The sequence below is a fragment of the Tachypleus tridentatus genome, chromosome 8 (genome assembly GCF_004210375.1).
Source record: "Tachypleus tridentatus isolate NWPU-2018 chromosome 8, ASM421037v1, whole genome shotgun sequence".
Taxonomy (NCBI): Eukaryota; Metazoa; Arthropoda; class Merostomata; order Xiphosura; family Limulidae; genus Tachypleus; species Tachypleus tridentatus.
This window is the reverse complement of record NC_134832.1, coordinates 130,650,756-130,676,446: the sequence shown is the minus strand read 5'-3', so window position 1 is coordinate 130,676,446 and position 25,691 is coordinate 130,650,756. Positions and strand designations below refer to the sequence as shown.

Below are 25,691 nucleotides of genomic sequence, written 5' to 3'. Positions count from 1 at the left end.
AATTAAAATGACACCATTCTCATCTTTTAATTTGTTATACATTTGAAATAATGCAGTCTTTGTTTAGCTTTATTAAAATATTTTATCTTTAAATTGTACTTGTCATCAGTGTTTAGAAAAGTTTTTAAATAAATCATGTTGACTTGTAGAAGTTGTAAAAATAAGGAATCCTGATTAATGAGTTTATATCATTATCGAAAAAATTTACTGAATCAGTTGGGATAAAGGAATTATTGCTTAAGAAAGTGAAAAAATTAATAAGTCAAAATTTAAATTAGTTATGACATGAGCAAACTAATTATAAGAAACTGATGCTCAAGAAAATATGAATAATGGACCACCTTTAAGAAAGTATCAAGAAGACAGAAATTATAAGAGTATGATTTCAAAAGTTAAACAACTGTAGTTTAAACAGCGATTTGTCAATTAGAAATTTCAATTAACAAATACCTTCAAATTTTACAGGCTGATATCTGGGGCCTGGGAGTTCTACTGTTTGCCTTGCTATGTAGATATTTGTCATTTGATGATGACAATGCAAGCACTTTATATAAAAAGTTCAGGTAAATGATTTATAGAAACAGTGGTTTGTTTTGTCACTACTGTTATTTTTCTTAAACCTTTCTTATAATGTTGATGTGGTGTAATTAATTTTCTATATATAAATATGTTATTTAATTATACAAAATGGCTTGTTGAATTACAACCTGATATACCAAAGCACAAAAAACTTGTCTTGGCTTTACATAACCATATGAATTAATACATTCTAATTTTCTATCCTACTTTATAATTTTTCTTGTTAGTTTTTGATGATTAAATATTTTTCTTTAAAATATTAAGCTGTTTTCATCTAATTTTCAGAATAAGATTTTAAAAGCTTATTTTCTAAAGAATATTTATTGATATAAAAATGTTTTCTGTACATGGTTTTTGCAAAAAAAATGAACTTCAAGCTTTTGAAAAAATCTAGAGTATTTTCTGAAACAATTTTTCTTTGTGAAAGACAAATTATCATGTCTTTTATAACTTGGAGAAATAATATTGGAAGGAAACACTGTGCATAATTTGTAAGTTAGAAACAACAAATTATTTATATGGTATTAACCACATCATGGATTTCTCAGTTTTTGACGAACAAACATATTTCAGTAGAGCAAGTTTTCATTTATCTGTTCATATTAGGAAATTGAAAAGAATAAGTTAAATTCACATATATATGTGCTTGATGTGCATTCTGTGTCTAGAGAGTTTGTGTGATATTTTTATTCTGGAGTGGTCTGAGTTGTTTTAGTCATAATTATAAATGTTTGTAATGTTAAAATTTAAAGAATTACAATTGCTTTAAGTTAACTAGTTAAAGCCACAATTTTTAAAAAATCAAATAAGTAAGCTTGATAAATCTTTAGATTTTCTGGTTGTAGTAAACTGGAATATTAGCTGTAAACCTAAAATTAAGGGGGGAAGGGAGGGTTGATGAATTTGAAAGAATGAAAATGACAGAATTTCACACACACCATTGGATTCCCCAGACACAGATTAGTAGAGTTATATTACAAGTTTAATTATTTAGCTCATAATTAATGAAAACAATTAAAAATGATTCTTGAATAGTGATCTTTCATCCCATTCTACCTTTTCACTGGAACCATGTAAACAGAATACAAGTGATTTATAATTTTACCTAGTAAAGTGGTGCTCCATGACACCTTTGTCAAGGCAAGATAAAATGTAGTCCCAAGAAAATTGATCAATGCTCCTCTCGTACATATAAGTACATATTATATGGATAAATTAAATGAACATTATCAACAACCAAGTATTAAAAATGAAGTAGAAACTTGCCTGTATACTTATGAAAGTAAAGGGGTATTTTAATGACATTAGTTGAAAATTTGAAATTGTGATTGAAAGATACTTACAAGTAGTAAACTCTATCCATTCTATACTGTGTCATGACATAATTCATAAATCACATCTTTAAGTACAGAATATTAGTTATCCCAAGATATATCCATAATACAAAAGCTTAGGAAAGAAGTGTTTGTTTTTGAATTATTGAGGAAATTAGTAATAAGTAAGGATATATCATGATATTATTTAAAAACCATTAGTAATAAAGATGGCCTATTCACAGAATAATTATTGGTATAAATCAGATTAACAACTTCTAATATATATACATAAACACCAGTGAATTTTGGTAATACTACTTTCTAACATTTTGTCTGCTCTTCACTATCTGGAATGCACATGCTTTAATTTTAAGATATTATACTGATTATAATTATGTTCAATCTTAAAGTACAGTGCAAATATTTACAACTATGTTGTCCTTGTTCCACTAAAGAAAATGTCAAATTTATTCACAAATAAACATGGAATGCATTAAGATTACAGCACATGTTCAGTTTTGTGGCATACTTCATTTTCACTTAATGCAGATGCTGATTGTATAACTCTGTAAGTTAGAGGAAATGCACCTACCCAGGACCAGAAAAAGTGAATCTTGGGATTTGCTGAAATGTATGTTAGGGATAGAGATGGGTGTTGAAGTTGATTCATCAACTATTCCAACCATGGAGATCAAAAGACTTTTCATTTGTTTGGAGAATGATTCTTTTGAAGGCACAGGGATATCTGCCTGCACTCCCACTGTATTGTGTAACAAAGTGCAGTAGCATACGTTCGAGATGAAGTGCTGGACAGCAATTTTCAAGCCTCAGGATAAGTAATGTTATGAAACCTTTTCAAATGCTGCACCTGTTTTACTTCCAACCATTTAGGGCAAGAATGAAAGTAGGACGGGTGAGAGCCATTGCAACTGACACAATGTGGGTCCATTTCATACTCATAGGCATCGTGGTCCTTGCCACCACAACAAGTACATGTCAGGGAACCACGACATGACATCTTTGACACAGGTAACATCGGAGAGGGTTTGGAATGTACGGCTGTACCCTGCAATTAAGATAACCTGACTTGATGGTGGCAGGTGCACATGGTGATGTAAATGTCAGAACGAGGATATTGGTCGGCAATGCAACTCCATCTTTGTGAGTGGAGATACGCCTCACTGCAGAAACTCCTTGAGTGGAGAAACCAGTGAGAATCTCTGACTCTAGGATGTTCTTCAAACCCCTCTCATCAGTCACTCCTCATGATGAATTCAAAGTAGCATGAAGTGTAACCTCAATAGGTATATCCCTAATCACCTTTAAATGTAAGAGGAGTTCACTCTGTTTAGATGTGAATGTTTCCACCAATATGTCTCCAGAGAGAAGCTTCTTTACTGACTTTGGAGAGCCAGCAAGCCCCTCTAGTCCCTACTGAATGAAAAAGGGAGACATTTGCCCTAAAGGTTTGCCTGAAAGTGAATGCAATATAAGAAAATGAGGTACAACAGATGGTACAGGTAGTGAGGATTGCTGCTCAGAATCGTCAAGACGTGGTCATTTACCTATGGACTGTTTTTTCAGTATTTTATTTAGGTTTTTTATTTGCAGGATCCATAATGAAAAAAGGAATATTTCAGTGCCCACTGACCTCACAAGGGGCCGCACTACAATGTCAAACAAGGACACTGAGGCAATGCCAGGGTTTCGTGAGCATTAAACCCAAACACCAGCATCAGATACAATGTCCACAACACCTGTTGAGAACATCCAACACTGGTACTTGGTTGACCCTTGCCCAAGTGAATCAGCTGATTGATCCAAGGGAGGCCCACTCAAAGGCTGCCCGTCTGCAGGAATTAAAATCCAAAGTGGTGTGTTATGGTTGGACACATCTCCTCCTTTTCATGGGTCACCATGCACGGCAAACATGTGGGTGGACATTTAGATCCCAGAGCAGGTAAACTGAAAGAACAGAACCTTCCATGGGAAATCTAACCATGTACAGGAATCCACACCAAACGGGATTGATCCTTAATGTACACAGATGACTTGTTGACGTGTCCCAAAGTTGACTTTGGCAAAACCTACTGACACATTATAAAATTAACATAGTATATCTAACAAATCATAAAATATATATTTGATATTCTTATGTCATAAAAATAATTTTTAGTTGAGTATAAAATTATAATTACTTTAAAGTATGATGATTTCTCACACTAACATTAATGTTCTTATTGAGCCAAAGATTAATATTTTTTGTTGTCAAAATCATTAGATAATTCTACTTTTTATATTTTGCATCAAAGAATATTTTTAACTGCTTCACTTTATGAAAAACTAATTAAAAATTCTGACTTTATATATTGAATATAATTCTAGGGTCTGATTAAATTATGGAAATAAAAATGTACACATAATGTGAATACATTTGTTGCATGAAGCAACAACTATGACTCAGAAACAGTTTACACTTATCAAGAAAACTTGTGTTTTGTTTACAGCAAAAGCTAACTGAAAAAAATACAAGAAACAACTCAATTGTTATGACCTTATGTCAGTACACATGAACATGAGTTATTAGATGTTGTGGTTGTATTGAAGAATAACTACTCTTTCAAACAATTTGAAAACTTAATTTCCCAAACTGTATGAAGCCAAATGCATACCTGTTTATATGGTTTCATGGAGTGTGTGCTGGCCTTCAAGGACTGCATAAGCACTGGACTTAGATAGCATATTTGTTTCCTAAAAGAATGAAATAAAGTCATCTTAATGTGAGAAAAACCACATCCACACTAAAGTTTATTCTCAGATCTGCTTTTCTTGATCAATATAGAAACAATCACTTCAAACATTTTCAATAGTTAAAAAAAAGCAAATCACAATCTCATTGTATATGAAATAATTTCAAAATGTTGTGATAATAATTTGACATAAAAAATGTTAAAACATCTGTAGTACAAAAAATTTTCAAAGTCAGAATTCCTTTGATTAACATTTAGGGACTATGGAAGCAAAAGAGCACATACACTAAATCAGAAATTTAGTTTAAACATATTAAGAACTCAATTTGCTTTATAAATAAAACACAATTAGTATGCCTAAAAAGTCCTTAATACAAAATAACTTTTGATTCTTTACAGAAACAAGAACCATAACTTAAAGTTTCGAATTGCAGGAATAGATCTGCAGTTTAAATTTCATAAAGAACAAAATAATTTTTTTTGTATTTCAGTGATACTGGGAAACAATAAAATGTGTGTTAATACAGCATTACATTTTTCTAGTGATGTATGTGCACCCAGTACTAGTGCAGGAATTACAAGGACATGTGGGTAACCCAACTGTTGCACTGTAAGGAAATGTTTTTGCAATACCATTGGGTAAATCCACTTGTCACACCAAACAGTTTTAAATGTCAAGTTAGATAAATCCAATGATAGCATCCAAAGAGTTTTAAAAATTCCCATTTGCTAGATTATAGAGTGGTTGGATGGGAGAAAGCAAAATATTGTTACTAATGGACTTGCCTAATACTGATTAAAATATGCAATATTTTTGTAAATATAACCTAAAATCCTGTTTGTGCTATCACTAGCAACAACACAATGCTTAAATGATTTAAGAGACTGATCAACCATTACACTAAGATCCTTTTCTTTCATGAAACTGCATCTAAATTATACTCATAATTCAAATTGTGATATCTTGCATACAATACTTTGCATTTAATGTAATTAAAACTCATTTCCCATTTACTTTCCCCAACAATTCATAACATTACTTATCCTGAGGCTTGAAAGTTCCTGTCCACCACTTCATCTCAGATGTGTACTGCTGCACTTCATTCTACAAATACAGTGGAAGTTCAGACAGATCTCTCTGTGACTCCAAAAGAATTGCTCTCAAAACAAAGGAAAAGTCTTTTGACCTCCATGGTTAAAAAGATTATGAATAAACTTCAACACCCATCTCTGTCCCTTACATACATTCCAACAAATCACAAGGTCCACTTCCTTTGGTTACAGGTACAGGCATTTCTTCGAATACCTCTTCTTCTCAAACCCTAAGATGCAAAAAAAGATCATTCGTTCACGTCCACAGTCACTGGAATCCCGTTCCAACAGCAAAGACCTGCCCAATCGACCCAGGGCAGGATTCATGGAGGTCGATAGACCTTCCCCAAATAAGGGCAGTAAGAAAATAAAATATGGTCGTAAACAGAAGGGTTCTCCAGCCATTTTGTCTACACACCATTAAAAATGGCCACCTTGATATAATGGAACTGTCGATGTTTATGTTCTAATCTGGGTGACATCAAAACACTGATTGCTTCCTACCATCCTCTATGTATATCCTTACAGGAAACATTTCTGAAACCTGATGACACAGTCACATTTTGGCAGGTTTCTTTGCACAGAAATGACAGGCTGTGTGATGGATGAGTGCATGGAGAGGTGACACTGTTGGTTGATCAGCATGTGCCAACCCTGTCTTTGCCACTCAACACACCCTTGAAGGCCATTGCCATCTGTGTTTCCTTGAGTTGTACTATCACTGTTTGTTCTCCCTTCCTGTCGCCTGGGTTCCTGGAATCAAACTACCTCTTGTCGCCCACCCAGTGTGGGTTCCAACGACAAAGCTCCACCATGGACCACCTGATTCGACTTGAAATGTCAATCAGAGAAGCCTTTCCCAAACAACAACATCTTGTATCAATACTCTTTGACATTGATAAGGCTTTTGATACAACATGGAGGTATGGCATTTTGTGAGACCTCCATATATATGGGTGACATGGCCATTTGCCCATTTTTATTGAAACTATTTTAATTGACAGGAGTTTCCAAGTTCTTGTGGGTTCGACACTTTCCCATTCTTTTCTACAGGAACTTGGAGTCTATCTGGGCTGTGTTTTGAGTGTCACACTTTTCAGTATAAAGATTAATGCCATCGCTGAACAACTCCTTTTTATTGTTGCAAACGGACTCTATGTCAATGACTTTCCTATCTCATGTCAGTTATTGAACGTGAGGTATGTTGAGTGGCAGCTACAGACTGATATAACAACAAAGTAATTTTTCAGATTTTACTTGAATGCTTCACATACTTCTTTATCTGTATCTCCCCTTGCTCTAAAGTATGTAGGACAATGTTTTTGGTGTGCATTTTGAGTTTATCCTACTGTGGTTATGCAGATTTCTGCCACCAACTATACAGTTAAAATATTTAATGAAGATCACAACACTTTTTTATATTCTATGCAAAATATGAAAGTCAGATTACATTTGTGAAATTGCCTACTTTAAAGTTGAGGAAATTGATAGAACCAATGAATTTCATGGTATCATTAGTTATTCCACAGTATATAATTATTTACAAGTAACTTCTCTTTGGAATTAAAACCAACAATCGTATCACACACTTAAATGGAAGAATTCAATAAAAATATTTATATTTAAAAGAGCATCTTAAATGTATGTTCAATTTATCCTGTATATTTTCATACGTGTCCAGTACAAATGTTTGGTACCTTCATTATTTTGTGCCATTTACATTTTTGACAAGTAAGTATAACTGCATACCTACTCTTTTAATACAGAAATACTGGGAGATAGATAAACTTACCATACAAGTAATTCATTACAACAAACCAGGAGAGAAATATGTTTGGTAATTGATAACTTGAAATATATTTCAAGGGACATAATACTTTAGGTATAAAATTTCAAATGTAAAATATTTTTTTGTAAACAAATAAATATCAGTATCATTAGAAAGAGTAAAGAAAAGAAAAAAAATCATTTAATAAAATAAAATAATTTGTCTTAGAAATCTTATACACAACAATATGCACACTATATTTCATCAAGAACACTATTAAACATAAGTATAGAAGGAATGAAATTTCTGCTCTTCAGAAGCTTAAATAGGGTTCATGCTGAAGGAACTTCAAACAAACCTTCTAATTAATAGATGTTCTTAGACCAATAGCAATTCAAATTGGTTTGAAATCAACAATTTTCCACTTTTATACTTGTATACTTATAGTGAATATAAATATCTTGATACTGTAAGTCCTAAAACCAAATTAAATTCCTAAAACAAGAATTGTTTAACCCTTTACAAGTGAAATATATTTATCTGTAACTTGGTTATCACATTCAAAATTTCTTTTCCTTACACTGTTGTTCAGAGTAAAACTTAGTTTGTACAAACTACAATGACAAGTAATGTTATAATGTTTTTAACTCATTCTGGGATAGTTCAATAGTCAAGAGACAGGGTTAAAGTCTCCCTTATGTATAAATGTTTTTCAAATAGCTACTTCCTCCGCACCACTAAGAGCTATTCACTAACATACAACTCCCACATTCCATCAACTTTGAACAAACTCCCACATGCATTATAACAGCTTATGACAATCACACTGCTGTAGCCCTCTACCAATGGGAAGGTCACACAATCTCTATATAAGCATAAGCTTGTTCTTGACAAGGCAAAGAAAATTCACTGGAAGTCAGGAAGAAGATTAGAAAAGAGTTGTCCGTTTTATTTGTTTTGTTTTTATAAGAGTTCAGAATTGGCTATATCAATTATATACCCAGAAACTTCCATTTCAACACTGGTCACTTAGAAGGTGGAGATGGGTTTAATATTTTTCATTCTCCCATGTTCAATGCAGATTTTTGTTAAGTAATACCTGTGAGGTAATGCCAGCAACTTGGTGGTTTCCAATGGCACCAGGAATGAGAAGTGTAAGATGCCATTCTTCATGTAACATTGTGTCAGATGATTATCATCTTCTTCAATTCATTTTTTTTTTTTTTTTTTTTTTTTTTTTTATCATTGAGAAATTTTCAATGTGTTGGAATGTGTACATATATCAAGGTACCATAACACATATAAATCACATAAAAATGACTGGAAAACACAACAAACAAAAGTCATCATACTAGATCTTCTGGGTATACTGGAGAATAACAATTAGTAGGAGGCAAAAACCAGAGGAAACTGCATAATGTTACCATAAGTTATGGTAGACAAATGTGTTACTTTTAGTTCACATACCAGTCTGTGAGATCGCCAAAGACAAACAATGAAAAGAGGCTGTGCTATGTTGAAACTGGCAGGAGATGCGAAAATGTCTATGGTCAGACTTACCCAAAGAAGAATATGCAAGATGGATCAATTGGTGATCCAAAACAGTTAAAGTAGAAAAGGGCAAATCTAGAGAGGTGGAGATTCTGTAAAAATAAACATGGATAACAGAAGTTTCCACAAAAATGGATAGCAATGGACACTCTGTACAGAATGCAAAAGACAATACACTAAAATCCTTGTACAGTGATGAAAATGAAATAGAAGTGGGAAGAGAGAAGAGAACATCTGATCTTATTCTTGAATAGCTAAACTCTGACAGAAAAATGTGGACTGGAAACATCAACAAGTCCTTATATTAAAGAGGAGGGAAGACATCTTAGGCATAAATGTCTGAACAACGATGACCACAAACACGAAATTATGTCTTGAGAGTCAAATAATACAAATAACAGGAGAGTGACAGCTCAGAGAGTGAAATATTATGTCCAAACAACCATACAAAGGCTGTCCCTGTATGGGACAGGGGTTACACAAGGAGATGGTGCAAAAGAAAGGGATTACTACCTGGAAAGAGGCAGAAGTTTAAGGTCAATACTCCATGATAACCTGCATCAGGCAGAACAGACAAGCCCTGGATGAAAAACCAGGGCAATCTCATATGTCAGACAAGGAACCAGACAAGTTTTACCACATGAAGGTGCAACACCCTGTCATGAAAATGGATGGCTGAGGTCAACTGAGAGAAATCATAAAATTAGGTGTTGCAAAAGTATTGAAGAGGGATCCAAAATTTAAAAAAATCCAACAGATAATTAAAGGATGAAAGAGTTACTCCAAGAGTTTGTTTTGAATTTTGCACAAAGCTACAGGAGAGCTATCTGTGTTTGCCTTCCATAATTTAGCAGTAAAAGAATAGAGGGAATGTAGCTAATCATAACCACCCACTGCCAACTCTTGAGTTACTCTTTTATCAATGAATAGTGAGATTGACTATCAGTTTATGATGCCTCCATGGCTGAAAAGGCAAACACATTTGGTAGAATAGAAATTCAAACCCTCAAACCATGAGTCAAGCACCCTAACTACCTGGCATACTATTCTGTGGGATGGTTCCTGTCAAGAGAAGAAAAGTGAATGATCACCAGATACAAATGTCAAGGACATGACATGTTGTGAAGTGAATAAAATAATTGTAGGCCCAAGAAAGGAAATTCAGAGTTAGAAATCGCAGGTGCCAGAAGCAGATGTTTCCCTGGTGATTGGTTGAAGTAATGACCATATAATTGTCAGAGTAGATCACCATAACATCCACAAGCAATTAACAAAACAAAAGGATAAGAATACAAAGACACACAGTGTCTGCCCCTTCCATACAGAAATAGAAACACCAGTGGAAAGATGAAAGTTACTCCAAAGAGGGATCAGTATATCCAGGAATATGGTGTAGATAAGAGAATGCAGGGCATTCTAGAGTCTATTAAAGGGGATGCTTGTGTACATGACTATGAGGAATCAGAACTTCCACAGAAGCAAGAATCCCCAAATGCAAAAAAAAATGTGAATTGTACAGAAAAATTTCCACAACACATATACACAAGGGAGAGGATTGAGCCCAACATGTGCAGTAGTCGAGTTAAACATCCAGGTAAACAAGAAACTATATTTGAAATATTATTTCAGTTAACAAGAGAGCTCCCAAATAGTATAGGTAGCAATTGCCAGTTCCTGCCAAGACAGGTTCCACAAAAAGCCATACAACTACAGAATAATAGGAATGTGGGGAAAGATATCTGAAATATGTAGCTTGGTTAAACTAAGCCTGGAAGAGATGGCACAATACAGACCAAGAAAGCTGTACACACAGAACTGAGGAATAATGAAAATAGTGATTCAGAGATGATAAAGAAATTACAGGGTGAGAAACCTCCAACTTTATGGGGACAACAAAAAGACTAGAATAGAAATCCAGAATAGAATGGGAGACAGATTCTGTAATTCCCCCTGTTAATAATGAAGATAGAGAGGATCAGTGAGAACTGGATAGAAAAGAGAACAATAAGGAAGGTGAAGTATGAAAAAAAGGAAATTGAAATGATGAGATGGGACATATAAAGCCCCAGAATTGCTAGAGAAGAAAGAAGACTGGGAGATGAAGTGAGAGAGGTAGGCACTGACAGGTCCAAATTCTAGGACTGGTTTCAAAGAAGAATAACCTCTGAAAACTGTGACAACTAGCCTTGCAAGAGGGAAACAACAAACATAAGCAAGTGAATAAGAACAAAAAATTTTAACTTAATATCACTTCTGAGTATGGATGTCAGACACAAATACCTACTAACCAGTGATTTGGAAAAACATGGAAATAATGATAAAAAAACTCCAGGCAAGAAGTCTAAACCCTGGATTCTAAAGGGTTGGGAGCAACCTCAAAGGCCAGAACTATGAAAAAAAATGGACAAGACAAAGCACCCAGATATAAAATGGAGGAATAGGAACACCTAACTAAAGAAATACCAAAAACAAAAAAATCAGAACAAAGACAGAAGGGGAAAATTAAAACTAACGTAACAAACAAAGAAGAATAGAGGTCTTCATCAAAAGTATTGGAGTCAAAATGACAAACATCAATAAGGAGAGAGAAAAGATAGAAAAAAATGAACAAATAGTGGGAAAGAAAAGACAGAGGAAGAGGAGACCCTAAGCAGAAGATGTTGGGTATCATGAAATATAAAATGGCTGAAGCAAATGTGTCAAAAAGATGAGTATGACAATACAGACGTGGGACAGTACACAGTTTGAACAGGAAGAGGTAGAATGACCAAAGAGAATTTATAATATATAGTTAAAAAAAAAAAGACAGAATATCACATACCTGATTCATGAGCATACAAACACAAAAAGTGCCATTTCATCCTTAGAGATAGATAAGCCAGAAACAAAGGCCAAATGTAAGCCTCTCCAATAGTTTTAATTTTATGAAATACATGTTTTTTGTATCAATTCAAAACTCATCACACACGCATCATAATCATAACTTATAAATACCATTTCCTTATGGTGTTTTCAAACATATTAAAGATTAGAATGCAAGAAACACTAAACTTATCAAATGTAACAACCTTTTATTCTTCTCATACTATATATATTTATGAAAGTGTGTATGAAGTTCAAAGTATTTCATACACGAGTTTTATTGTTGGAACAAAATATAGCAAGACTTCAACTGGCTGCACAAAAACTCAGTAATCAGTAGTGGTCAAGTCAATTACTTAGTTCATTAGATCTACTGAATGTCTCAAGTCTCAGTTTTCACTTTATTGATTATTACAAGTTGAATTTTGATGCCTATGTCTATAAAGCAGCAAGACCTAACATGACATACATTTAAGTAAAGACTGTTCATGTAGAGTTAACTTTTCAAACTCATCACTGAAAATCTGGGATTTTTATTCTAAATATTACTATTTAATTTTCTTTACTGATATAGTGCATCTGCAAAAATTAATAATTTTTCCATGGAAATTAAATACTTATGCATAAGGAATATGGAAACATTCACATCATCAACACATGCTTCATATAAAAAACTGCAGAAGCCATCAATCTCTGGAGATGAGAGTAAACAAAAATAATTCAAGTTGGAAAACTGTGATACATGTATTCAAATAAACTAAAATCAAAATAAAACACTTGAGAAACAAGTACAAAATTCAAATACACATCCTTTACACAAATCACAACTGAAACCTCAATTCGTCAAGTAATTATGATAGCAATCACAGTTTTTTCCTAGGGTGCACTATTTCATTAAAATAAGTTATTTGATAAAATAAAAACACAATTACTTTATTAACCTATTATCACTAATTTTCGTAAAATTTTAGAATCATCTCAACAAAACTTCTGATATATTTACATCTTTTTTCAGTAATCAAAAACTGAAGTTCATTTTGTCAAAGTAAATTGCTTCTTCAATGAGTAATGCCACAAAAATGAAAAAAATAAACCATGCATATTATTATCCTAAAATTCACTACTCACCCTATTTATAAAATGAAACTCTTCCTGTCCCAAGTGTTTATTTTTCACATGACTATAGTATAGTACTCACTGCTAAATATTGGCTGTTTCATAGTTTAAATAAAGTAATTTTAAATTTTAGAATGATAAAGTAAGTAAATACAGAACAGTAATGTGAACTATAGTATTGCTCAGTTGAACAAAGCTCATGTGGTTCACTCCAGTAATGTAAGGGCTGTAAAAAGTGAGCCTTTCACCCTGGTAGGTTAAACTATTAAAAATTACTCTATTACAAAAACCTGGTTTTTCATGTGCAAAAGCCTTGTAATGTTTAATAAAATCTACCGCATTTTGTGAAGACACAATTAGCATATAACAGGTCTTCCTATGGTTAGGGGTCAAAGGGGGTTTCATCATCTTTGTAGACTTACATTTAAACTTTTAGTGACCTAATTTTATGAATGAACTTCAGTAAGTTTGGTGTCACATTGAAGATTATAATTCAAATTTTAGAATTATACATTAATTAATTTCTTAATTTAAAGATAAGTTTTACAACAAAGTTTTTGAATAACAAATTTTGTGTGCCACCTGGCATGTTGATTGCAGCTTTGGTAGATATTAGGTGTTTGTGATGTTCAAATATAACAACTATAGTTTCTTATGATTATGAATTAAAAACTCAAATTACCAATACTGAAAAGCTAGAGTGTAAATTAAGAACTTCCTATCTTTTCTATTTGCAGAGTTATCACTAAATTTAACAAATCAAACATAGTGAGTACTGCTCAAATCTTCATTTTTGTAAATACCTGCTTATGTAACCTACTTCTGCCTCTAACATGTTAATAATTAGCTGAAATATCTGAATACTTCTGTTCACATGGTTTACTCAGTCTTTTAATTGTGGGAAGTTTTCAAGATTATTCATCTTGCATCTTAATACGAAGGGGAAAAAAATTTATCCAAAAGAACAGTACTTTTTTTTTAAAACCAAAATACAGATCATTTAGTAAGTCTGATAAGTCACTGTAGAATACTGCAATATTGACAGAGTAATTGGCAATACTAACTTATTTTAAAATGCATATATAATGCATATTGTTTTATATCTTCCAGGTGTAAAACATGACATGCATGACATGATCAAATTTAAATACATTAAAACATCCAGGTATTAAAAGTTCATAAACAATAAAACTGAAATATTGTTAAACCTACATCACTTTAGATACTAAAATTACATAACAGCAATTACAGCAATAAAAAACTATAACCAAGGAAATGTCAATTATTACAGGTAATGGTCTGAATTACATCAAACTTTTAAAGAAATAATACAATGTTATTATATAAAAAAAAAGAGAGTAAGAGAGAACAAGTATTAATCAATGGTAATTCAGTTTAATGTTAACAGAAAATTAAAAGCTTTGAAGCTATGGCAGTATAAACTTTTGAGTTCAGTAATCTTTACACCAGTTTTCCTATTAATAAAATAAGAGGGTTTGATGAAAAATTTTAGTTTTTTGATTACTTAAGTGTATGGCTTTTCTGCTTCTGTAAACACAGGACTGTATATGGCACGTCACTTATGAAAATTACCACTGGTTCTGTCAAGTACATTTTTTACAGGCCATGGAATTTTTACTCAATAATACATTTATGCAATTTGGTCAACATGTATTCAAACTGGTACAAACAATTCCAATGAGTGTCAACTCCTGTCTACAAGTTGCAGATCTTTATCTATTTAGACTAAAATTTCCTTACATTGCAAACCTTACTAGTCAGGCTATAGTAAAGATATGCAGATATATAGATATTATTATACCAAATTATTAATGTTTTCTGGGCAGAGTTTTCTTAATATATACCAGAGCTCACTCTAGAAAAACTTTTCTGCTAGAAATAAAGCAAACCAATTAGATTTAGATGTCACCATCATTAACTGTGTTAAACTTTTAAAGTTACAATATTTTCATTTGTAAATAGGAATATTCCAAACAAGTTATATTACGATGTTTACTTATTTGATACAGAAGAATTTGTCCATCATTAAAAGGTTTTATAGATAAAGTACATAAATTCACTCGCATCTTTCATAACTATTGTTTCTCATTGGTTGGTTTGTCAACTGGTGGTTTATGAAACAAAGCAACAATACTATCTGTGCAAATAAGTGGTAAAAATACTAGAGTAATATATTATACAAATTAAAAATAAAGTTAAAAACCAAATAATGTTCCAAAGGCAGCTAAAAAAACTTAAATAGAATTAAAAAAGCCAATGTCTCATAAATATTTGAAAACAGAAGTAAGTTTGACAGTGTCACCATTAATAATGACATTGTCTGGTCAGAGGTACACCTGTGAAAAATGCATCTCTAAAATGGCACCATCACTCAGATTCATAACAGCACAACACTAAAATGTAAGCTATTGAGACTTGAATGTTACAAAAGTCACATATTGGTGGATCAGTCCCAAATAAAACAAAATTATTGATTATTAAACTGTGACAGTGCATAGCCTAGCTAGGACAACTTCCTCCTTCCAATTCTTACTGAAATAAGATGGCTAAAGAGAAACAGAAGATTTGATTTAGAAAAACTTATGACATTGCTCATTTCAAGATGACTACCAACTGGTATGAAGCTGAGCCTTGAATACAGTACTGAAGTTCATATACAGAACAAGCACGACAGTGACAGCACCAGAACAGACTGACTTAATGTCAGCGAACTCATTCCTGTGAATACCAACACGGCCAGTTATCCAGAAAAACTGGATGTGAATAGCAGATAGAAGAAAAATAGGCCAGCCAGCATTGATTAATGTGAGAGCAAGGTGAGAATTAACACAAAGCAATTCTCTGACCAGTAGAGAGTTAAGAGAGTTGGTGTAAATAATACAGTAAGTGTACTGCATAGCTTCTATATCATTCAGAACAAGAGAAATGTCATACAAAGTGACAGTGAACACAAAAACTGTAGAGAGGATTTTGTATGAAACCACCTAGCTAAAACAAACCATGGCAGATCTCATAGACTTAACTGATTTCAAACCATCTGTATAATTGGGAATGGAAGAATGGTTCAAAAAATATTTGGCAATGAAAATAGTACAATCAATTGGAAGTATTAACATTCCTCAGATGACACAGAGAAAGGTAAGGGGCAGAGGTGGTTATAAGACATAGTGTGTTGGGCTGATCGGTGGAGACAACAACATCAATCTATAACACACTAAACTAAGTCAGCTACACCTAAATATAAAGACCAAAGGGAAGAATGGCAACCTGTATATTCCCAAAACGTATAGCCAGTGGAACCCAGTGTAAAGACTCTAAACTGGAGAAGTGTAGAAAGACCCTGTTCAGGACTGACGTCTCAGATGGTGAATAGGGTACAACATCTTTCAAGGCCAAGGTCCTGGCAGAAAGATAGATAAGAGACAAATAGTCCAGTTTTGAACGAAAAATGAATCTGCTCCACAAGAGGTAGAAGAGAGGATGTGGAAAATGTTCAGTGCCCTTGTATACTTTGTATTTCAGTAGGTTGGTTAAGTTTTACTACTGTGTATATTTGACAGTTATATCATGAGATAGGGTCAAAAAGCCATTGTGAAGTAATAAATTCAAAATCAGCCAAATAGGAAATGTTTAGAAAACTAAGACTGTGCTAAAATAAAAATTGTAATTGTATTTCAGAATCTGCAGTTATTTTGTACTTTCAACATTTTTTTCGCTATTTTCATTACAGTTAAGATAAGAGAGCAAATTTAAAGTTCTATGAAAAATAAAAAAAAATTATATTCATTAAGTAGATGTTATATGTAATGTAAATTAAACATTAAAACCATAAGGTGAACACAAGTAATTTTGTTCTTAGCATGAAAAATCACACTTTACTCAAAATTACTTAATAAAGAATTCATAAATTAATTAATAAATGTTTTGTAAAAGCAATTTACTTAAAATACAATATCCGTTTGCAAAAGGCTTGTAATGTTTACATAAAAATTTGCTAAAACTCATGATGATACAAATTTAGAACATTACAGTAGTTTATGTAGTTTCACGGTTACATGGAAATTACAGAACTAGTCAGAATGACCAAGCCCATATACAAGCTTAATAGAGTATAATTTAATTGATAATGGAATATGTATGTGGATCACAATCAGTAGTCTAAATGTTTTAGTTTGAAGTGCATTTTTTAAAAATTCTTTAGATACACTTACCATTTTGGAAACTTCTAGTAAGCCTAATTTTCTTTTCACTTTTGATGAAACACTATCAGTGACTTCATCAAGAAAACTGCTCTTGATTGGATGCTGTAAAAAAATTACTTTTTCTAAATTTACTCGCTACACTTAATTTTAAACACAAGTGAGTAATAAAATCATGGAGAATGTTTATAATACATAATATGTAGTTTATTTTTCAAAGTCCCATAATTAATATTTTTGTTAAAATACAGTTTACTACTAATTATTTGGATACTTTTGTATTGAGGTGGTTAATTACCTCAGATACATTTCAGTTACATTCTTAACCATAATGTTGGCAAATCTTTCGACAACTTTATATTAAATCATATATCTTTATTGAAGAAATTATAATAAAATAAATAAATTTTATAATTTTAAAATCCTTTTCTATGGGTAAAGATTAAGTATAGAAAATCTTAGTGGTATATACACAAAAAACATCATTAAAGAAAACGTTATTAATTCAAATTCTGTTAAATATTTATGAAACAAAAAGTAACTTCTGAATTACAAGGTGACAAGTGTCTCTAGGATCAAGCAACTTCATGAGAAACATAATCAATATATCTTGCTCTGATCCACCAAATACTTATAAAAGTGTACAGCTTTGGTCTTCTTACACAAGAAGGAAAAGTGATGTATAAAGATCTGTTCAGGATGATGCAACTTAAATTGATTATCAAGTAAAAAAGAAGTTATCAATCTATACAAGTCACTAGTTGATCCTCAATAGTCTTCACTTGAAATATTGTGTGAGCTTTGTCTGAATAATGACACTGATTTGTTGTAAATTGTTCAAACTACAGCTACTAAAATTACTCCAGGGATGGAAAGGTTATATTAAGATCTCTTCAGAAAAGAGCAACAGGCAGGGTTTTCAGTATGGTAAAGAGTAAATAGGTGATACTAATGAATCAGGCAGGTAATCCTGTTAGTGTACAACATTGTGCTGGCATATAACTCTACACCATATTTTAGGCACAATACCTTTAGGAAGATCCAGAGGCATGCTCCCCCAGAAATATTTAAAATCAGAAACACCATTCACTGTATCTTCTGGTCTCTTTTCAAATAAGGGTATAAAAAGTGTTTAAATTTGCAATAAACACATGATTTAGCATTTTTCTGCATTAGGTGCATAACATCTTTTCATAAATGTCATAACTCTTCTCCCTTCAGTGACATGAAAATGCCTTTGAAGTTGGCAAAACTTTTTGGTAAACATAATTTTTTGGAGTGGGTGGGTAGGGTAGTTTGATTTACTGACTGAATCCAAAGCAATATGACTATATTTAATTTCATATGGTTGGTTGGTTGATTTAGTGTTTTATGACACAAAGCAGCTAGGCTATCTGCACCAAACATCCGATAAAAAGGTAAAAGTAAAGTAAATGAAGGTAAAGCAAAACAGCATTTAAAAACATAAATTGCATAAAGCCAATGTTGGCATCTAGTCTACAATGTTAAGAAATTACAGAAAGGGAAGTTGTAAAGGACTTTCTGTAGCATAATGGTAATTATCATAACTCACCAAGAAGACCAACAGGCAAGTACAAGAACCACTGTCAGTCACCTGAAGTTGGCCTTTCCAGGCCTAGTTCCGAGTTATGTGTCATTATGGCCATTTTCAAAAAGTAAAGTAATAAAAGTTTTAAAAGACATGTAACAAAACTTTAATTATAACTCGCCAAGATAACTAAGGGGTACTTCAAATGGATAGTTCAAACAGCAGTGTCAGTCACCTGAAGCTGGCCTTTCCAGTCCTGGTGTAGAGTTAGTTAATGTTACAGCCATTTTCTAATTTCAAATCGAACTAGAGAGACTGTGATTCTTAAAAGGAACCACATTAAAAAGGTTTAATGTATAAATAAAAAACTTAAATAACATTACAAAGGTTAATGGCCTTTAGAAAACTAAAAACGTTATCAAGGTGGACAGTGTCACCATCACCAATAACACTATCTAATATTATGGACAAACCTTGGGACCTAACAGTGTTAAAATGGTGCCGTTGTTGAGAGTCATAATGATGGCAAGAAAGTAAAATGTGGCTCACAGTGATTTGAGTGTTACATAGACTACACACTGGTGCATCAGTTTCAGATAAAAGAAAACGAGTTAAAAAAACTGTGACCAATGCATAGTCTAGTTAGAACAACTTCCTCCTTCCGATCCTTACGGAAGCAAGACGGCCAAAGTCCAATACAGGGATTTATTTGAAAAAGCTTGTTTTTGCGTTGCTCACTCCAAGTAGACTGCCAGCTGGCACGGAGCCGAGCCTTGAAGACAAGACCATAGTCCATGTACGAAATAGGCACAGTGGTGATAGTGCCGGAGCAGATAGATTTAGCTGCCGTGTCTGCAGACTCGTTCCCACGAATACCAACATGGCCTGGTATCCAGAAAAACTGGATAGAAGTAGCAGTTAATGAGAAATGGGCCAGTCGATTTTGAATATCAGCGAGAACAGGGTGTGAGCCAACGTGTAGTGATTCCAGGGCCAGCATAGAACTAAGCGAGTCAGTATAAATAGTGCAGTTGGAGTACTTCTTAGCTTCAATATGATCCAGGGCAAGAGAAATGGTGTACAGTTCAGCAGTGAACACAGAAGCTGTAGAGGGGATTCTGTGCACAACCCCAAAAACTGCAACAAACCATGGCAGAGTCTACAGTGGTGCATAAAGTCCAGCCTGTGGGCCAAATCCAAAGTCGACGATGCAAACTGGCAGTTTCATGATGATTAGACTGCACAATACTGTTTTGTTCACGAACAGAAGAATGTGATTTGTGCAGCGGTTGCTGAATCACCAGCAGAACATTTACTCAAAGCAGTCAGCAGATTTAGGCACAGCATGTGAGGTCAGTTACAATATTTTGTTGATGACAGCGAAATCTGGACGACCATTCACTGATGGTGATTTTGTCAAGCAATGTATGATTACTGCATTGGAAAAGTTGTGTCCAGAAGCAGTTCGCAAGCTACAGGCAGTGGCTTTGAATTGTATGACAGTTCAATGAAGAATTTCACACCTCTTGGCAGACAAGACAAGGCAGCTTACAAATAAAGCAGCCAACTTTGTCTACATCTCTTTGGCAGCAGACGAGTCGACTGACATCAGTTCAACAGCACTAGTTTTTGTTTGTGGTGTGTCGTCATCGTTTAATATCACAGAGGAACTAATCAGCATGGGTTCCATGAAGGGTCAGACGATTGGGTCTGCTCTATTCGAGTAGTAGTAATAGCGTTTCATTGGATTTCACGAAACTGGTAAGTGTGACAACTGATGGAGCACCAGCCATGACTGGAGAAAGTAGAGGGCTGGTAGCACTGTTGATGAAGCATCGACAAAACCAGAACAGACAGTTGGTGAAGTTGCACTGTATTATTCACCAAGAGAACCTGTGAAGTAAAGAGCTTGGTTTTCAGGTACTGGTGGCATTAGTGACGAAAACCATTAATTTCATCAAATCACGAGGGCTCAATCACCGTCAGTTTTGAAGTCTTCTTGAAGAAATTGATTCAGACTATGGTGACCTTGTGTATCAATGTGAAGTACGCTGGCTGAGTTGGGGGAAGATGCTCAGAAAATTCTGGGAGTTGATTGATGAAGTGATAGAATTACTCAGAAGCAAGAACAAAGACACAGAAGTGATTTCCATGACAGATCCAGCATGGCAAGCTGATTTGACCTTTGTGGTCGACATGACACAACACTTGAATGATCTGAATTTGAAGTTGCAAGGCAAAAATCAGCTTGTCTGTCAGCTTGCAAATCCCGTCTCAGCTTTCAAGACAAAGTTGCAGTTGTTCCGGCAGCAAGCAGCATCAGGCAACTTCATGTACTTTCCCACTTTTCAGTCACAGCTACAGAAGAATCAGGACATTGACACATAAGTTTATGTTGGGAAGCGAGATACCTTGATTTAATCCTTCAACTCATGGTTTCATGACTTTGACCAATGAAGATTGTTGATGAAACTTTTTGCTGATCTGTTCAGTGTGTCAGTGGATGACTTGTCAGCAGAATATCAGCTCGAACTTACTGATCTCCAGGCATTTGATGAACTGCACGCTATTTACCGAGAAAACAGTTTGCTTGACTTCTACAAAACGTTGCCTGATACATTTGCTAATCTGAAAGAGAACACACTTTTCCACACCAACATGTTTGGCAGCATGTACTACTGCGAACAGTCTTTCTCGCATATGAAATTGAACAAAAACTACACTCGCAATCAGCTGACTGATGATCATCTGGAAACAGTCTTGCGTCTTTTAACGTCAAACATCAAGCCAGACATTTCTAAGCTCGTAGATGACATGCAGCACCATCCACCGCATTGACTTTGTGACAGTTGACGTATCATAACATTTCTTAGAATAATGTGCAAACTCTTTGATGTGATCATTATTTGTGCATTCTTAAATGTGATGTCCATCTTGTGTGAAACAACTGTGGAACGATTTTAATCTTCACTTTCTTGTGGTCCCCAATGGTTACAAGAAGTCTGTTTGTGGCCCCTAACTCAAAATGTTTGTGCACCGCTGGTCTACAGAGTTACCTGATTTGGAACCATCCATATAAACTGGAATGGAAAGATTGTTTGAAAGATGTTCAACAAATAAAAGAAGGTACTTCCAATTGGGAGTATCTGATTTTCTCACATGACTTAAAAAAAGGTCACATTTGGGGACTGTAATAAGCCATGGTGGGATGGGCTGACCAGTGGATACTACAATGTTATCCAAGGACAGACCCAATTCATCCAACTGTGCCTGGACACAAAGGCTAAAAGGAGCAATAGCAGATTGTCTGTTTTGAAAAAGTATGGCCCACCGAGGAAAGAAAACACAACCCAAGGTGGGATGCTTTGGTAAGGAACAAAGTTTTGAAGCATATAATAAAGGCAGTTGCAAATGGCAAAGGTGCAAAGAAGGTTCATGAGACTATGTTTAAGCTCTTAACTTGGGAGGTGCGGAAAGCCACAGTGCAGAGCCGAAGTCCTTGATGATGAATGAGGTTCAGCATCTTTAAGGTCAAGGATCTGGCAGAGCCATAGACCAGTAATCCATAGTTGAGTGTCGATCAAATAAGAGCACAATATATCTATAGCATAGAACATCGATCCACTCCCCAACTGGTGGAAGAGAGGGCACAGAGGATGTTTAGTGCTCTTGTACATTTGAAACATAGCCACTTAATATGTGGTATAAAAATCAGCTTACAGTCAAAGATAAGCCCCAAGAACTTGGTCTCAGGGACAACAGGTAGCAAAACTTCACCGATCCGGAGTACAGGATCAGGGTGAATACACCATTGGCGGCAAAAGATGGCAGGATCAAGTTCTGCGAGAGCAGTGAAAGTGGACCAGACTGCCTGATCCAGCATCCACCAGGGCACGCCAGTTGGGTGGCATCAACCACGGCCAGTCTCTCTCAAAAGTACAGGAAAATGATCACTGCCTCATGGATTATTGTCAACCCTCCATGAAAAAAGGGAGAATAATGAAGGGGAGCAAATTGAGAGATCAATAGCAGTAAAGGACTGACTAGGTGCGTGAAAATAATTATAAGAACCAGTATTGAATTGACAAAGGTTGTGATCGTAGAGCATACATTCTACAAAGTGCCCCCTCCTATCAATAACAGCACTTCCCTGGAGGGGATGATGTCCATTAAAGTCCCCCAGGATTAAGAAAGGAGACTGCAACTGTTCAATGAGAGCATCAAGGTCTGATTGATCATATGTCTCTCCAGGTGATGGGTAAAGAGAACAAACAGTGATGGTATGACCCAAGGAAACACGGATGGCTACGGCCTCCAAGGGTGTGTCGAGTGGCAAAGACAGGGTGAGCACATGCTGATCAACCAACAGTGCTACCCCTCCATGCACTCATTACTGAATAAATAGTTATGACCTTATATCAGTACACATGAACACTAGTTTACAGATGTTATGCTTCAACTGAAGAATAAATAGTCTTTCAAACAGTTTCAAAACTTAATTTCCAAAATTGTATGAATCCAATGCATACCTGTTCTTCCTATGGTTTCATGGAGTGTGTACTGCTCTTCAGAAACTGCATAACAGCTGGACTTAGATGGCATATTTGTTTCTTAAAAAATGAAAAAGTCTTCTTAATGTAAGAAAAACCACTTTCATACTAAAGTTTATTCTAAGGTTTGCCTCGACTTTACACGAGCAATAGCGAAACAATCACATTAAACATTTTTAATGGGTAAAAAACAGGCAAATCACAATCTCATTGTATGTGAAATAATTTTAAATATGATAATAATTTCACATAATACGTTATAACACTTGGAAAACACAAAAACTTTTCAAATTCAGAATTCACTTTATCTTCATTTAGAAACTGTGGAAGCAAAAGAGCACATTTATATTAAATCAGAAATTTAGTCTAAACATATTACAAGCTCAATCTGTTTTATAAATAAAATACTATTAGCATGCCAAAACGTTCCTCAGAGCAGTAAACTTGCAAATTAATACAAAGTAACACCTTTGATTCTTAACAAACAAGAACCATAAATTAAAATTTCAAATTACAGGAATAGATCTACAGTTTAAATTTCATAAACAACAAAATAATTTTTTTCTGTTATTTCAGTGATACTGGGAAACAATAAAATGTGTGTTAATACAGCATTACATTTTTTTCATGATGTTTGCACACCCAGTACTAGTGTGGGAATTACAAGGACATGTGGGTAACCCAACTGTCACACTATAAGGAAATGTTTTTGCAACACTGTTGAATAAGTACACTTGTCACACCAAATAGCTTTAAATGTCAAGTCAGTTAAATCCAATGACAGCATCCAAAGAGTTTTAAAAAAATCCCATTTGCTAGATTATAGAGTGGTTGGATGAGAGAAAGCAAAATATTGTTATTAATGGACTTGCAAACAATCTGTACACTAGTTAAGGTCACTTCACTTTCTGTTACAATCCTGTTCTTATTGTGTAAGAAAGGATAGTATTTATTCAAAAGTATTCACAGAACTACTAGGATTACTTCATGAATGGAAGAATTGAATCACGGGAATGAGTTAATCATACAGTCTAAGCTCAGTTGAAGTGCATATGTCATGACCTTATAAGTTATATTCAAAATTGAACTGAACTTTATTATCCATGCATGTTAATAAATTAGATATTAAAGCATGTTTATAATTAAAAGTTTTATGTTATCTAATGTTCATGATTTAATTTGTCAGGTATGCAGCTTTGTGCTCATCAGCAAACAAAGTAACATTTTTATTACTTGGATAAATATAATTACCAAAAATAGAGAAAATTATCATCTCTGTTTGCAATTAGTTTATTATTATAGTGACAACTGATTTAGTCACAGTTTTGATTTGACTGCATAAACCTAATCAATGTGAACACTGCCTGAAGGTAACCAATTACATTTTCCAGTTCTAAACAGTTCTCTCAGTTGTTTAGCATGCAACTGGCACTACAATACATGCTACAATAATGTAAAGAAAGAAACTTCAAGTCATTTCCACATAGACAACAAATTATTTTTAAACACTGGAAGGTTATGTTTAAAAAACAAATAATACTGTCATCATAAACAGAGACAAATACCCTTAAAATGCAATTTTTTATACATATGACATAATGTAGGTTTTTCCACACCTACTGAAAGTTTAAGAAATTCTCTTAATTCTAAAACATAAAATTCAACTTCCAGATGAAACTCACTTCTTTTCCCCCAAATTAAATACACAACAGAATGTTTCAAAACTTTCCAAACAATCACATTTAAATACTTTTTTCTCCATAACATTCCTTAATTGTTTCTAGCTTCATGATAAGGACAAAAATTGTTGTTCACATATGTACAAGATATTGAGAATTTATTCACTGACTACAAAACTTAGTACCAACAGAGACCAATTCTGATTAATTTTAGTTGACAAGCTGACTCACTCCTAAAATTCTGCTGTAATCCCATGTCTGAAAGAAAGGATGAAAAGATAGTAAAAGACCATACTTATGATGGATGTCCTGAGATAGTATGTTTCACCTTGAGAAACCCATTCTTAAATTTTTCAAATCACAGTGTATCATAATAAGCTAATTAATTTTCTTTGCTCTTATAAGAAAAATAGCAAAGGTGTCACAAATTAGTCTTAATATTTGAAGAACAAGTGTCTAATCCTCCATAAAACTCCTCTACTGTTGATCTTATCAGTGAAAAACATTTTCCAAATTCATATTAACTCATTAAACCTTTTAAATTAAAGACTTTCTCAAAAGCATCATCCTGTCATCACAGTAATCACTCTAGTAGGTCTCAAGTCTTTCAAATTATTTGAATTTGTTTGATTTTCATTTTCTTGGATTTTATAAAATTT

General features: G+C 33.9%; 1 long non-coding RNA gene across 4 annotated transcripts in view; it reads right to left on the bottom strand.

Annotated features, from left to right (window-relative positions):
* Window positions 1–25,691, bottom strand: part of LOC143223493 (uncharacterized) — a 41,036-nt gene that overhangs the window by 10,633 nt on the left and 4,712 nt on the right. Inside the window, exons 2-5 of one of the 4 annotated variants that reach the window (XR_013012936.1) lie at window positions 23,333–23,413; window positions 17,267–17,359; window positions 4,568–4,646; window positions 942–3,982 (exon numbers count right to left, since the gene is read on the bottom strand). This is a non-coding gene — a long non-coding RNA (uncharacterized LOC143223493). Of the gene's footprint in view, window positions 1–941; window positions 3,983–4,024; window positions 4,647–17,266; window positions 17,360–23,332; window positions 23,414–25,691 lie in introns of those variants that run through there. The other 3 variants (XR_013012937.1, XR_013012935.1, XR_013012934.1) reach the window with 3 other exon arrangements.